We start from the raw sequence: 17,731 nt of genomic DNA on the forward strand, positions 1-17,731 counted from the left end.
ATTAATGGGTTCTCAGTATACTATATACTCCTCTCATATAAATATTTCAATCGAAAATGTTTTTATTTTGCTTATTAGATATTGGTCTGGTTCTTTTTATCGCTTCAAAGAATTAACATTAAAAGAAGTGTTCATACACCATGTAAATGGAAGAACCTTATTTTTTACCCCTTTTATGTACAAACGCAAAACATTTCTGTACCCTATGTGTTGACTTTTCTGATCATTTTATCAAAGCGTTTCTAGATGCGTTTGTAATTGAAAGGTTATAGGATTCTTATAAAATTAGCTAGATTGATATAGTTTCTTCAGTAAATTGAGCTGAAATTTGAAGTGACTATTTAAATAATAAATCTGGAACAAAAAATAATGCTTTTAAAGTTCACGAACGTGAGGTTTTCAATAAACAACAGCCTTTTTATTTTAAGTTTAGCCGTCATAAAATTGTGCTAGGTGGTATCGATCCCTTCAATCTATAAGGCTAATGACATCTAAATTTGTATAAAATTAATTTCAAAATGAATTCAAAATATTTGCAGTGATTTGGTACTTTTTAAGGGACCTAGTATAGGTTGTAGATCTCGCCAGATGCAACACAAGACAATGTTTGGAAAATGTTGTATACCCTCAAAAAAGAAGAAAAGTCAGTATACCCTCAAAAAAGAAAAGAAGTCCTTTCCAACGGTGTGCTATGTTATGTTCGTTTGTCAAATATACTTTGCGGTTTTGGGTCAACAATATGAAAACAACCATAATTTTGCCATTTTTCCATGAAAATTACTCGACATTCTTCTAAAGAAGCATCTTTGTTGTAATAGAATATTAGAGAGAGAGAGCGTTCAATTTCGCATCCAACGACCTAATTATCATCAATTCGCATCCAACGACCTAATTGAAAAATGGCAGAGTAATCAATTTTTCCCAAATTAGGAACTTGCTCGCATGAGCTCTTAAGGGGTTAGTGAGGTATAAGTCGCACTATAAGATGCTATAGTTATATTTTCCGCTATTTTCCCCAATTTCAAGCTTAATGAGCACATACTTTTGAATGTACACGTAATGGCGCAAAAAAAATCTATTTTCCGAAAATTTTATGTGAGACTGACCCCTTAAAAGTTCATGTAAGCGAGTTTCTAATTTGGAAAAAAATCTAATAACTCTGCCATTTTTCAAACGATTTGGATCAAAAAATAGGTCGTTGGATGTGGAATTAAATGTTCTCCCTAAATTTCTATTTAAATAAATACGCTTACTAATAAAAATGTAGCGCATTTTTTATGTTTTTATTGAAAAAATCTCAAAATAATGGGTACTTTTATATTGTTGTCCCAAAACCGCATAGTACTTTTAACAAAAGTACATGACGAAGCATAACGTTGGAAAGGTCATTTCTTCTTCTTTTCAATACACTTGGATAATTTGAAATCTGTTGTAAAATAAATGCTGAATATCCTGAAAAAATGTTTTTTTCTACGAAATCTAAAGCCTTCAACAGCCCACTTTAAAAGTACATTCAATCTTTTTATTTTGTAGCAAAAACTAGATTTCTGCTCCGAGCATCTTTTTGGGTACCATTTGGGTCCTAGAGCAGTTGTGTAAATTCTTAGCTGGATAAGCTAAACTATATTTTTGCACCCACCGCTTAAATTTTACATGGGATTTCGCATGGGAAAAGTGACAATCACAAAATAATTTGTCAAGAAGTCACCCACGTTTTCCTAAAAATACACCGTTATGTGGTTTTTATAGGAAATTTAACGAAGAAAGCTCGAAAAAAAGTCTCGAAGACCACGAAACGATCTGACACTTGTGGAAAAAGTTAATAAGCAGATACCGATTGATGCTCTGACGATGCATAATTTTTTTTTCAGCACCATTGACGAATTTCGCGCTAAAACGTATTCAGAGTTGGCAGCACCCGCTCAGATTTTAATAAAGCTTTTCTGTACATGAAGACTTTGTCACAAAAAGGCACTTTGTATACTTCGTTTTTTTCAAAAATGATCTAAAAAATTTAAAGTCAATTTACAAAAAACCATCTTTGAATTGGATGAAATTTTCCAAGATAGGTAATTGTGTTCCCTACTTACCGTAAAAAATTCTAGTTGGGGACTTTTATGGAACAAAAGTTAGTTGAAAAAAACTTTTCCTTATCCAAACTGATTTTTTTAGTGTATTTTTATCGAAAACTAAACGATTGAAAGTCATAATCATCTCAGAATCCAATAAAACTCAGTTTGTGAGAAGATATTGTCTAATTTAGCAATTATCGGAATTCTTTGAAGCCCAATAAATATGTATTGATATTTTTGGAAAGGGCTTGACAAGTAGACACAAGATATCGATATCTGTGGCTATTTTGAAAACTAAGATGGCAACTTCCGGTTCAGTGAAATTCTCTAAAACCCCATCAATACGGTATTTTTTGGAATGGGTTTCACGAGTGAATACCTATCGATGTTTAAAGTCATTTTAAAAACCAAGATGGCGGCTTCCGGTTCAGTGAAATTCTTTAAAACCTCATCAATATGGATATTTTTGGAACGGGCTTGATGAGTAGACGTCAGATATCGATGTCTGAAGCCATTTTGAAAACCAAGATGGCGACTTCCGGTTCAGTGGAGTTTTCTAAAACCATAATAATATGGGTATTTTTGGAACGAGCTTGACGAGTAGATGCCAGATATCGATGCTTGAGGCCATTTAGAAAGCCAAGATTCAGTGGAACTCTCTAAAACCCATCAATAAGAACGTTTATGCAACGGGTTTGACGAGTAGATGCCAACTATTGATTTCTGAGCCGATTTAGAATACCAAGATGGCAACTGCCGGTCTAATGGAATTTTCTGTTACCCAATCAGTAGGCATATTTTAAGAGCGGGCCTAATGAGTACATGATGGAGATCAATGTCCGAGGCCATTTTAAAATACAAAATGGCGACTATCGGCTTAGCGATATTCTGTAGAGGAAAGTGGTCGGTTGCCGGCACCCTAGATATGGTCATTCTGACAAATTTTATTGGTGTGTTATATTCGCACGTTAGTTTTGTGCCGATAGCTGAAGCAAACAGTTTCGTATGTTCTGTTCTACAATCAAAATATTTTTGAAATCTACTCAAAAGTTTATTTTTGATCATTTGCTTAGTGTTATAGCAAGAAGTAAATCGATCAAAAAAAAATATATGCATTGAATATGTATGAAGTGAAATTATTCTATATTGTGATTCAACATTGAATTACGACGAAATGTTCTCCACAATTTTTTTTGGTTCAGTTTTCAAAAAGCTTACTATAATCGGTTTTTGGCACCCAAACATGGTCAGTTGTGGGCACCCCTTTTTTGTGGCAAATTCTGAATTCTCTATAACCCAATCAATACGAGTATTTCCTGAACAGGCCAGACGAGTAGATGCCAGAGATTTATTTTTGACACCATTTTGAAATCAAAGATGGTGACCTCCGGCTTAGCGCAATTCTCTAAATCCCAATCAATATGGATATATTCAACACGGTTTTTAGGAGTCGATGCCAGAAATCGATGTCTGATGCCATTTGGAAATCCAAGATGGCGACATCTCTAGTCTAAAAGCACCCATATTGAAGGTTTTCAGATTTGTCTATAGTAAAATATCAAGTGTAGATATGTCGACATCCTACTATTATTTTTGTTTTTAGAATGATGGCGAACATCAATTTTTGAGCTCTGTAGATCATCTCAAAACCCAACATTACCCAAGTAACCACCAAGTGTGTACTAGTATAAGCAATTAAGTAGCATTTTATTTGTGTGGTATAAGTTGGTCACCCTGTAAATACAGAGGTAAGTCGTTAATGTTGGAAAATAATAAGGAAAATGGCACGGTTACGCTTCTCTTCGGACACACAGCTATTCATGACGTTTCATGGAATTTTTTTCAAAAAAGGACCCAAATGGAACCCAAAAAGCTGCACGGAGTGAAATTAAATTTTGTTATATAACCATGTCCCACTCTAATGCGCATCGTAGAAAGGAACTCGATTGTCTTCTACGCAACTGCTAGTTGAAATATCTAAATTCCCATAAGTAGAAATTTTAAACGCAATCTTTTCGAAAATGTAGATAATGTTCATAGAAAGCTACAAAAAATTGAATAAAATTTACTAGAAACTTCCTAAAAAATAAAAAAAATTATATGCAAATTTAATAAAAGTTTGAATTTGGTAACAGTGTATTAAAAATTTGGGAAAAGATACTAAACCTTCATTTTTTTAAATTTTATTAGTAATATATTTGCTAATAAAGTTTTACCATTTATTTTATTTTATTTTTATTTAAATCATTTTAAAGTTAGATTTTCGAATAATTATTTAGCGTGTACATCGGAAAAGCACACTTTTTTGTTTCGATTATAGAGGTTTCAGCCTTAGGGTCATTCACCTCTGTGAGGTTGGGAATGGAACCCAGGTAGGTTGTTGATTACAGTGCATAACGATAGCTTTGAATTTCCAGTTCAAGTTCCATCAGTTATGTCCCAGATTTTTTTCATCCATGATTTTGCACATGCGAATGAAACAAAGACTTGAACAAACATGTTTTTATGGGTTGTTGCTGATCAAGGTTTTCACAAATTCTTCGTACCAGTTGCTAAAAATAGAAAAAAGCTGACAACATTTTTGCTCAACTTCCGCCTTGTCTATCTCCTCAAATTTCTGTCTCTTCTTCGAATTCTTGAAGTTTTTATTTTTCATCTGATTCTTACCTGTGTATGAAGAAACTCTCCTCGGCCGTGACGGATATCTTGAAAGTTCGCCCAGATAACCTCAGAATTGTGATATTCTGTCTAAAGTAAGCAAATTATGTTGCTGGCGACAAGTTTTTTTATGAAGGACTACTGCGTCTACATGTCCGCTCATAAGGTTAAGATCGACGGTGTCGGTGGAGATTTTGTATTGCAATCGAACTGAAATTGTGTGTCGCTTCCGACTGGTTTCGGGTGACTGCTTGCATTTTATTAATTCGTCTTCTTCGACAAGGAACGCATGTCTGTACGGTTTTTTGTACCGCACGTCTTACATTAAATCGTAGTACTAAATACAAGCAAATGGGCCTTTGTAGCAATAAGTCTAGGTGTCACAATTTGTGCTATCTGCAGCGTCCCCGTAAAAGACGCTCTAAGCACTAATTTGCAGAAATACTAACAAGAGCTACGCCCCTCTCCACGACTTTCTTGGCTCAGAAAGTGTGCGACCCTGACGATTCCCATGTGGGGACACTATTTCGTACTTCTAAAAACTGTAGGCAGATACGATTCCTCGTATAGGCTTAAATTCTTTTCTTCAGAGGTCGCCAAATGTAACAGCTTGAGGCAGCTCTGACAACAAGTGGCTCCTGAACTTAAAAATTTGTAGTACTTAGCTCTTCCAGAAATACTGACAATCTAATGTGGCATTTCAACCAGAGATTCGACTTAGTTCAAGACTGATGAGGGTTAGGTCAGGCATCGTCAACTTTGTGGTATTGTAGAACGCCTCCCGGCACCGAGAAGTCTTCAATTCTCACTGTATGGCATGGGATTGTCTTCTCAATGATAAGCCGTATATCTACCAAATTTAATCTTCTTTCAGCTGAAAAATAATTCCTTAAGAGCAGATTTCTTAACTCACGCTTAACTGTTAAACCACGTTTAACGAACCGGTAAACCTGGTTCAAAAGTCAGGCAATGGTGAAACTATCGGCTCTACATATTCTTAAGATATAGAAAAAAGGGGGGTAGCGATATTCAGCCGTGATTGATAACTCTAATGTTCGGCCAAATAAGAATTGTTCAAAGTCACCAAATAGCATTACTGGCGACAAATCATTTATGAAGGACGACGCCGTCTACATGCCTGTTTACATAGTTGGAATCGATGGTGTGGTCACCAATTCACGTTGGTCATGCGTGAATCTAGTTTACTGTTCGTTTCCACAAGTTTCGTCTGCTTGTTTGGTTGTTCATCATGTTTTGCATTAAATATATGCAAATGGGCCATTGTGGCAGTAGGGCTCGGTATAGTATGTGCGTAGAATCATGAAGATAATTCTTGCATTGTGAATGCTGAAAAGTATGGGAAAAGTACACGTGATCTATTTCCATTCCCCGCATACAAATAGCTCTCGGATAATTGGATTGTTGCCTTAAAAACGCTATTTTGCAGCGATACTAAATAGAACTGCGCCACTCACTATGTTCTTTGGTCGCAGGAAGAGCCTGACGATCCCCATGTTGTGACATTGGTTACTGCTTCTATACACTATAGGCAGATGAGATCCCTGGAAGCTCTGACACAAAACCGAAGCAAACAGCTTCTGGTCTTAGAAGGTTGAGATTAAACAAGAAGTTTCCCTCACTTCCAGGTACATCAAAAATAACATTTGACATTTAAACCAGATTTAACTTAATGCCGGACTGGTTGGGCTTAGGTTGTGCAGCTGCAACTTTGTGATATTACAAAACTCCTCCCGGTATCGAAGAGAACTTCAATTTTCACGGTACGGCATGGAGTTGTTTTCGCAATCATAATTGATCTAAAGGGTGTTTTTAACGTTTTTTTTTCAGAGGAGATTTTCTGACAACTGAGTTGACGTATGATCTTCTTTCTTTTTTTAATTACTTCAGCTTAACATTGGAATTGGAAGAGCATTGCTTGCTGAGTTGCAACTATTGAATTAATGAACACGATGTTCGATAGACGACACATCGTTACAACGTAGTCGTGGTTGGTATTTGTCTAAAATAATTTTGAAACATTAATTTGCAAGCCATACGCTACCAAAATAAAAAAAAAATCCTATTTTAATCCACCTAGCGGTGCAATTGTGCCTTTCTCAATCATGAATCACGAGAATGTGTGCGTTGTTTATATTCATTAAAAGCTTTTAAATGCATATATTACATTTTATTATTATACATCACATGACAACTATATACAGGAAAATAAATCATTATTCGAGTTCTAAAATTTTGAAAAAGAAAAAACAGCCTCGGTAATATTGAACTGAAAAAAGGTGCAAAATCGGCAGTCCCAAAAAGTCGATTTTTATAAAAAAAAATTTTTCGAGGTAACATAAAATCTCGACGTTTCATGCATTTTAAAGATGTTTGGCATAAAAAATACAAATTCGATTTCTGAAATTTCATGAGGTCCCCCCTTTGAAAAAAAATTTGAGTACCGGCTAATATGGAAATTTCATGTGTGACCGGACCGTTCAGTCTATATTTCCGGAACCATACAAGCGGTCCGTGCGAAATTTTACAGACATCTGTGGGGATAATATAGCTATCATTTGGGACTAAGTTTGTGAAAATCGGCCCAACCATTTCCGGGAAACTGATGTGAGTTCGTAAATTTTGAAAGATGGCCGCTTTTCCCGGGCACTTCCGGAACCGTCTATGGTGGTCAATGTAGTCAACGAAAGTTTGGTTGGCCGTCGGTGACCTAGAACAGCAAATTTAAGTTGTTTGAGAGACATTTTAGCGAAATTTTTACCTTTTTTGCTTTCATCGGAGTATCGGTTTGAATCACAATTTGCTATGTGATCGCACGCCACAACCTGTAACTCCGGAACCGGAAGTCAGATCGGGATGAAATTAAATAACCATTTACGAAGGCGCAACACCTTTCATTTGAGACTAAGTTTGGTCGAATCGGTCTAGCCATCTCCGAGAAACCGATGTGACTGTTATTCTGAATTTAGATACTTCCGCCGGGGCTTCCGGAACCGAGGATGGTGGCCAATGTGGCCAAATAGACTTTTAATGGATGTTAGTGACCTAACACTACAAATCGAAGCAATTGTGGTCATATTTTGGAAAAAATTTCACCTTTATACATTCATTGCAGAATTTATTAAAATCGACATTTTCCGCGTGTTCGTACTTATCACCCTGTAATTCCGGAACCGGAAGTCGGATCCATTAGAAATTCAATAGCAGCCTATGGGAACGTTGCACCTTTCATTTGAGTTAAGTTTGTCAAAATCGGTGCAGCCATCTCTGAGAAAAATGAGTGACATTTTTGGTCACATACACACACACACATACACACACACATACATACATACACACATACATACACACACAGACATTTGCCGAACTCGACGAACTGAATCGAATGGTATATGTCACTCGGCCCTCCGGGCCTCCGTTAAAAAGTCGGTTTTCAGAGCAATTGCAATACCTTTCTATTGAGAAAGGCAAAACGATTGTTTGCGTGTTAATGATATGAAAAAAATGATAAAAAAACACGCTTTAGCTTGTTCAACGATCCTTGCTACAGTTTTAAGGAGAAAACGAGATGGCCATAAATAATTTAAAATATGCACAGCAACTGGAAAAAGAATATTAACCCTGATTTATTTTTTTATATATCCTCTTTTATTTTATAAAACAGATCAAGATTTCAGCGCCCCGGGTCTGGGTATTTTTGCAGTCCATCGAACTGGGAATTTTTCTATAGTCTTCGGCAATAGAAACTAGTCAATAACACGCTCGTAGTCTTCAATAGGGCTTTCGAGGTTATAAAAAATGCTTTCGCTACTGGAGAGAATGCTACATAAATTTTAAACTTTTAAAATAATGTCTACTATCGCTATTAAAATCATCATAACAGCCTACTCGAACCTCTAAATATGGTCGTTAGTTAATGTATAGTCTCGCAACAGAAGCTTCGTCACATACGAATTGCGGTACAGTCCAATATGCAGCGAACCTAATGTTAATGTATTACAAAATTTTGGTTTTCGGAACTGCTCCAGACTTTTTAAGAACTGTGCGCTTTTTCGTCATTAATAAAAGCCTTTAAAATTTAACAAACAATTGGTGAACATTTTGACGACAAAATAGCTCAAAATTATAATCGACTGACACATTCTGTTCTTCTTCCAAAATTTTGAGGTGGGCTGCTTTATTTAATCCTTAAAATTTTTAGTTTTTCATATCTAAAAATATTTTAAACCGCACATCATCATAGCCCAGGGTTAGTGCTTTGGGCCGGAGTCCCAAGGGTTGGTTCGAATCCTGCCTCAGGGGTGATTTGGATACCACTAAAAAAATCTTTAATGAATGAGGTATTGGCATTTACGACAAAATCGGAAAAAAAATAAATTTATTGCGTAAAATATTGTTAAAAATTGTAAAACTTGTAAAAAGTAGTAAAAATAGTAAAAAATTGTTAAAAGCTGTGGAAAGTTGATAAAAGTTTTTAAAAGCTGTAAAAAAAACAAGTTACATAATTTGTGATATATGTTAATAGTGTAAAACTTATAAATTAAATTTATAATTCTAAAAAATCCCAAAAACTGTTAAAAATAGTAAGTAACTGTTTTTATAAATTTTACATATTTGTTATAAAAATGGTCGAAGATGGTAAAAACTCCATATAATATAATATAATATAAAAAATAAACGTTAAACTGCATTAATAATCAAAAGCAGGGTAGGATTGAGCAAAAATTGTCATGCAAGAAGCGTTATTACGTGGAAAACCGCACGGCATGGATTTTTTCACAGTGTACCATAAAATAGGGCTCGCTGATATTTCATCATTTTATCAACTGAATATATTTCTTTTTCTGTATCCATTAGATAGATTTTGATTCATTTCATAGTTTTGATTTAGCTTCCGTATAGTATGTACAAATTATTGTATCTAAAGCTGGGAAATTGATTTATTGTTTACTGTTCCACAAAACATATCTCAACTAATCGATAGTTCGTCGGAAATGTACACTCATTATCCAGTAGGTTTTTCGTTTAATGCTGCTTTAGTCTTTGGTTATTTTCCTATAGTTTAATCTGGTATATAATAGCTGGTCTCCGATATTTTCTACACTTAACGCTAGTAATTATCAATCATGACAGACTGCTATTCGTGCTGATTTTTTTCAGATGTGTTACATTTTTCTTATCTATCGGAAAACAAGTGCGCAATTGTCACATGTTCTTTGTATCGTTTTCACATTTTCGTTAGCCTCTATCTGCTTCGCCCTACTTATTGATCTAGAAAGCGTGACGTGGAAAAAAGCGAGACGGTTTAATGGCTGGAGGGTTTGGTTAAACAAATACATAATGGGTGGCACGTGGCTCTTTCAGCGGCGGCGGCAGGAGTGGTGCTGCAGACAGATTCGAAGATACAACTCGTACCAAACCCAGCTTGGGAAAGGAGCACGTGGATGGGTGTGAGAGGTGGTCTTTTGGATAGATTGCGTGCAAATTGCTACGACAGTTGGTGGGGCCGAAATAAGACGCTGAACCCGTTCGGTAGCACGTACACTTTTTTTTATTTACTGAAGGTTTTGCGAAGGAGGAGCAGTTTCCTTGTCTGTGGCATTTTGGAAGGATCTGTTTTTCGTGAAGTGTTTTATTTCGGTTTTAATTAAAATAGTTGCGTTAGTTTGCAATGGCGGATACAAGTTGACGAGTTTTTCGTTGTGTTTCGTAAGCTCTATTCATGAATTATGTAATAAAAATAGACTACAATTTGGTATCCTTCTCTTCTCGTGAATTTCCAAAATGTTGATACGAATTAGGTATTTAAATGATTTTTTCTTCAAAACGCAGTTGTATGTCACTCTTTGTATACTGCATTCTTTCTGAACGTGTGACATAATTTATGAATGGTCCCAACTGGAATCGATCCTCTTTACACTCTCGGGGATGACACGATAAACCAATCTCTCCAAGATAATTACAATACGTATCGTACCGGTCGATGGTACACCGGGTACCCAGGATGCTCTTACAGTGCGATGTGATACAGCACTGTAAGAGCATCCTGGGTACCCGGTGTACCATCGACCGGTACGAAAAATTTGCATATCAAACAGGAAAAAGCTAATCCTATCCTGCTGAAGGATCTAGGATATTTGCATTTTCGGTTTTATTTCTACACTTCATGTATCATCGTCGTCAGCAGATTCCCAGCTAACTTACGAGCACACGCGGGATCGTCGTCGGTGTGGCAGGAATGGGGTTTTCAATAGTTCCGGGAGCAGAAAGACACTCAAATGCAGTAGTTTCGGTCAGCAATCTCTTCAATGTGCTCATATATCCAGTGCCAGTAATACCGCAAACGATTCAATCTAGCATATTTCTGTAGTGAAGTAGCATTTACTTTTTTTTACTGCATTCAAATATTGAAACTGCGGGTTCGAGTGGTCAAACTGACGCAAAAGCAGATTTTTTTCGGACAGCTGAAAAATCAGCCACTGGGTATTATTCATAATGGTTCCGTACCGTGCCCGGTTATTGGATATAGACCGTCATATCTTATGGAGCCAAATTCTGTAATGAGGATGTAGGGAAGCGGTTGCAAAAATGCCGTTGCATCTGCAACCATCCTACTAAAGTGCTCATAACTATGGCAATTTTAAACCGATTTTAGACTAGTTTGGATTTTTTAAATTCTCATTTACATTTCGACGTCTGATGAAATGAACCGAATTAGTTAATTTGTTCCTTACATGATTTTGAAATGTTTGATGCCCATATTGCAATTCATGCCGGAGGAATTGCGATTTTTTGGGAACACGGCAGTTTGTTTTAGCAGGGTCCAAAAAGTGCAAGAGTTAACCAACAGGTATAGTAATTAGTATTTCAGTTTTGTGGCTATCTAGTTACTCCACTGGTCTGTTATGGGGTAAAAAGATGGATGAGTAATATCCGGGAAGTATCGTGACTGCACTTAGATCTGTCTAACCAGGTTAAAGCTCTCAAATACTGTCTTTTCAGTATACTAGTTTTGGTGTACAGTTCTCCTAAAAATCGGCAGCCAGTAAAAACATTGCTTTTCCGGTTCACTGAAAATATTTTTTTTGCGTTTTGATTGATATTTTATTGCATTTATTGAATCAATTGCCAAGGTCTGATGTTACATGACTCATAAATAAGCTGTTATTTGTTCGAGGTTTCCGACTAATTTTAAAAATGATTTCATAAACAATTCACAGGAATAATTCTAATGCAAATTTCAATTATTTATGCTGACACAGAAAATCTTTTCTAGTCGAAATTCGAACAAATTACAAATGCAATTTAAATGTGATATATGATATAAGAATGGTTTAATCTCACTGCTAGGTTTGAATCGGTTTCGACTTCCCAACTAAATTCATGTAATTCTGAAAATCATTCTGAAGAATTTTGTCGAAGGTACTATGGCGTTTCGATGAACATATTCTGAGATATTTAGGATTGAAACGTAGGTGTTGGTAATACGTTTGCAGTGTTGCCAGAATTAATACATTTTCATTCAATTTTACTATTCTATCCTTAAATCGCAATAATATTTTTGTAAAAAAATCCTAGCTAGCCACATTATGGACAAACTTTTTATAGAGTTAGACGAACGATGAATCGCCCACAATATTTGCACTGTCATTTGGGACCACAACCCGATCAGAAACACATAACAGAAATATTTCAAAACTATATCTCGCATTGTTACTTGCTCTAAATTTCTGTTATTTTAACTACTAACGAGACCTAATTTAGAACACAATATGTTTCAAAAATTGTGTTCTGTTATAATCTTGTTATTTCATTCTGATCGGGAAAAGGCACACAAAAAGTGCTGTGCTTGGAAATGGCATATGTTGAGCCACTCTAGTGACCATACTTATCCGCACACGTATATTCAGGACTTTCTGCGTTCCACTATCGATCTCTGGTTGGGTACTAAAGCAGAACTCTGTTCAAAGTGAGAAATTTTATTAGACAAACTTAGGAAGGAGCCGGGCCACGGCAACCCGCAACCACCGGAGACTCATGAGCAAATATCCGTGATCGGGGCAGGTATGGGGATCATTCTCGGACAGGAACAAAGAGACATTTGGGATTTTAAGTGTGCCGGTAAGTACTCTGTCTGATTTTGATTTTCCGAGACCAGGAACTATTTGATTCGGTTTCCTTGCAGGACTTCCAAAACATGTTACTTTAGGAGCCCCCGCAACCCGATCAAAATGAAATAACAAGATTATAACAGAACACAATTTTTGTATCAGATTGTGTTATAAATTAGGTCTCGTTAGTAGTTAAAATAACAAAAATGTATAACAAGTAACAATGCGAGATATAGTTTTGAAATATTTCTGTTATGTGTTTCTGATCGGGAAGAGATACCTTCTTGTCTTTACACTGCTGGAACTTTACAAAATGGCTGCCGACATCGACTTCCGTCATCTACTCGTTAATCCCATTCTGAAAATATGGTCGTTGTTGAGGTTGTAGAGAATTTATCTAAACCGGAAGTCGATTCATACATCCATTTACGTCGTCTACTTGTCAGTCTCATTTCGAAAATACCCATACTGTTGAGGTTATGAGAATTTATCTCAACCGTAAGTCGCCATTTTGGTTTTCAAAATGATCCCCAACATTGATTTCCGTTGTCTACTTGTCAACCCTATTGCGAAAATGCCCATACCGTTGAGGGTGTAGAGAATTAATCTAAACCGGACGTTGCCATCTTGGTGTACAAAATGGCTTGCGACAACGATTTCCGTCATCAACTCGTTAATCCCATTCCGAAAATATCCATATTGTTGAAGTTTATAGTGAATTAATCTAAACCAGAAGTCGCCATCTTGTATTCCAACATGGCTTCAGAAATCCATTTCCGTCATGTACTCATCAATCTTATTACAAAAATACTCAACTTTTATTAGTATTAGTTAGCTAAGAATCGCATAAAACTTCATACGGTACAGCACACACTTAAACTTTTTTTAACGAACTTTGTTCGTTAAAAAGAATTCGTTATTTCGAATTTCGTTCGTTAAACAAGTTACGTAAATCGAATATTACATAACCCTCCGGCACTCGCGTCAAATTTTATAACATTCGCGCGTTATACTTTGTACAACACAGATAGTCTTTAGAATATCTCGTGATCCGTATCATTTGGAGCCCTACTTTCTTCTGCAAACTTGGACAGTAGGTTGTGACCTTTTGGATGGGCCAATGAATATGTTGGAATTCTGCCGCCAGGCGGCGTTAGTGAGCATAATTTTTTTTCGATTTACAGTTTTGATTTTTTTGCAAAATGTCAATGTGCCTTCAGCAATGTTGTATTGGAGATCAAAACTTCCAACGTGGTACGAAACATAGTTGGATTTTCTACCACTAAATGGCGCTAGTAAGCATGTCATTTTTGGCATACTGTATCTCAAATCCCTGATTTGTTAGCAAGACGGGGCGGTGTCTTCGGTATAGTTACACAAGAGATAAAAACCACTAGGTGGCGCTAGCGATCATGCACATTCATGATTTCTGAATCTCAAAATTGTGACTGTGCAGTGTCTTTGCCGGAGTTGTTGATTCAAGAATTTTTAAATTTTGGCACCAGGCGAAACCTGTGCCCTGTGGACGTGCGATGCGGAAAAAGTAAATGTCACATCGAACCGGATCTTTCTTGACATTTTTCATTAACTACGCAGTCCTAGTATCCTAACGACATCCCCAGCGTCTAACGAATATATTTTGAACATTTTATGCAGATATATTTAGCAACCAATGCTCACCTCATGCTCACTAGCGCCGCCTAATGGTAATTTTCTTAAACATTAATTATACCATCTCATAGCTTTTGATTTGATTAGCAACTTTGTCGAAGACACTGACTGTCTAAAAAGTCTAGAACTTGAGATACAGTAAGGTGAAAAAATAATATGCTCACTGGCGCTATCTAGCGGCACAATTTTATTTCAAATTATTTATTCTTCCACAGGCTAGCTCTTGGTCTTCTGAACAAGTTCGCCGGAGAATATAACCCTGTACATGATCGAGATCACGAGATATGCTGAACAGCATATTGTTTGGTCGAACTTTCCATATCGCGCGTTCTATTGGCCTGGTTGCAACAAACAATTTCAGATTTTATTGTTGCTCTTGAGGTATATCAGTGTACTAAAATCATTATATCTTGCCGAAAACATGATTTCTGAGGAATACGTAGTGGTTTGACATCGATAAATGTGTTTGCGACAAAATGATAACGAAAAATCTCAAAGTGCTGTACAAAGTGCAACAGCACGAGTACTCGAGAATTATAAAAAGAGTTCGTAAATGCAGGTTTCTCCTCTTTCTATAACTGCTAGGTAAATGTTCCGTCTCGTGAGTCATCAAAGTCGCCCTCGTCAGGGGACAAGAGAACAAAGAGATCGTTGAAAATGGTGGCGTAGCTTTCGTTAGCATTTCTGCTAAAGATTGCTTAGAACGTTTCCTAAGGGATCGATCCAGTTTATCTCCAGCAAATACTCGCATGCCAAACTCTCATTGTTTACCACGCCATCTATTTCCACTCTATGAGCCGGTAAATATACATAATATTTTTTTCGTAAAATACTAGGGTGAAACAATCTGATTTGCCTATTTTGAGCTGGTCAACACGACCCTGACCTGAGAAGCTTTCCATCAGGTCTTTGAAAATTTGTCATAACATTAAAGAACATTGGGTCGAAAAAAGACCACAAACGGATCAGTTGGAAGCTTTGGGTACCCTTTTAGGTTGGCAAGCGAGCCTGAGTCTTGGTAGTCGATTTGGCCATGCAAAGCGATAATTGCCATGACACGGGATCAGCACAAATATTCTGACTGCAGTTAAGAACTGGAAAATCTAACCAGTGACAATAGTATTTTCTCTTGTTCTAAACAATAAAATCAAGTCGGAAGCAGTACGCATTATTCGTATGATTCGTTTAAGATGCGCTATAACTACGGTGAATGATAAAAATGATACAAATAAAACTGTAAACAAAATATGAAAGTGAAAAAAGATCTCTATCTACGCATGTGAACACAGCGATCAGACGATAGAGAGTTTAATGGAGATTGTGTTTCGAAGTTTTGCTGTTGCCATGATTATACTATCGGCTATCGTTCGAGTGACGCAGTCCCAGGCAGGATGGCCAACTCTACAGATTTTCCGTAGATCTGTCCTTTCTATGGATCTACTGATCAACTCGTGGAATCTACGGAATTTACGTCACTTCTTCAGAAGTCCTACGGAAGTTTAGTAACACAGAAATGTATTCGATATTTTCAATCGAATTTCTATCAGCCCAATAAATATTTCACTTCATCGCACTCAGCATTAGTTTACTTTTCATGGCACTCCATAACTCTTTCATCAGTCATCAATAAAAAATTAGGCATGCTTTGCTGGATTGAGTTCCGCTATACTGTTTTACAAACTGCTCAGATTTCGGGTATCCTATAATTTTTTTTAATTCTCTTAAAACAAATATGTTTTGAAAACTTCCTTAAACCCACTTTATAGAATATTACATAGCTCGATTTCACATATCTATAAAGTTGATACTATGAAAACCTATCCACAAGGACCACCCCAATCTAACTCAAAATCAAAATCGACAAAAATGTGATAAGGAAGATTGCTGATGTCACCATATATCTAGAACGAAGGGTTTGGGCGTACACAATTTTGTCTTCCTAAATACGGCTTTGAGAACATAGTGCATTGTAATCAATCATGGAAGAGGCAGTTGTGCCTTTAAAAGAGGGAATCTGCCTAAATAACACTATCCATAAGCTCTGAAGAAAATAAAGTATATTTTAGCACACATGGTGTTGGTTCCAAGGTACGAATCTTTTTCGTTAAAAATTGGAACAACACTCTGCGTAAGGTGTCAGGCAAAGAAACGATAATTGGATTTTTCGAACTGAATTTTTTCAAATCAATTGAAGAATATTCGACGCGAGGTGGCACCGGGGAGTTACACGATTCACTCCTATGTATCGATGAAATCCTGCGTGCACTAGTGTAATGCGAAAATAAAGCTCTTTGGCCTGACAGAATCAAGCTCAATTTGGTGAACAATCTGTCTGATCCAGCAAAGAGTCGATCATTGAATTTATACAACAGATTACGGCGGCAGAACATTGACCCATGTGACTGCAAACAGTGATTGTTATTAATACACCGGGATAACTCGCTTTCGACCACAATTCATATCGGCCGATTGCAATGCAATTCTACTATATCGAGAAAATTTGGTTAAGGCCAACGATTTGTTATCAGAAACACAATTTGCCTTTCGCAAAGACAATGGTATGTACGATTGTTTTGCGCTGCTTTCAGCTGGCATGCGCTCTAGAGAGCTATATGGTTTTTATATTCTTAACCAATAAGAGAGTTTTCGATTAATAATTCATACGCAAAAGCATCCGTATATCGTAACGTTCAAGATTAAGAGTCAGCTAAAGAACACTATTTTGTAAGGATCGCATATATTCTTTTACACTGAAAGTGTTTTTATCCGCAAGTACATGCTGCATAATGTTTCGCATTTTATTTGGACGATCGCCGGGAAAAAATAATGACAGACAGAAACCACGAAAAATTCGGCGCGCGATAGAAAATCGACCGAAATCGATTTATTAAAATGTATGCAATACTCCTCATAGTCGGCTATCCGGAGTTCAAGTTGCTTATTTGGCCAATCATTAATACAACAAAAGATAATTGTCCCCAATTCTCGGCAGCCGGCTGACCAGAGTAATCATTATACATGATAATGCTAATGGTACACTCACTAACAAATCTTCACTTTCCGCGATACATGTGGAGATGTAGAGGATTCAGTAACGCAGTAGCAACCACGGGCGATCTCGTATGCTTATGCTTGACCAATGGGAGAGTTTTCGATTCTGTAGCAATTGAAGCTTTCTCGAATAAGCTTCATCGTTACGGG

The 17,731-nt window shown here is 36.6% G+C and overlaps 1 protein-coding gene across 5 annotated transcripts in view; it reads right to left on the bottom strand.

The window, feature by feature from the left end:
* LOC131689196 (kazrin) overlaps positions 1-17,731 on the bottom strand; it is a 372,509-nt gene that overhangs the window by 12,177 nt on the left and 342,601 nt on the right. The window lies entirely within an intron of this gene.

This window comes from Topomyia yanbarensis, chromosome 3, assembly GCF_030247195.1.
Source record: "Topomyia yanbarensis strain Yona2022 chromosome 3, ASM3024719v1, whole genome shotgun sequence".
Classification (NCBI taxonomy): domain Eukaryota; kingdom Metazoa; phylum Arthropoda; class Insecta; order Diptera; family Culicidae; genus Topomyia; species Topomyia yanbarensis.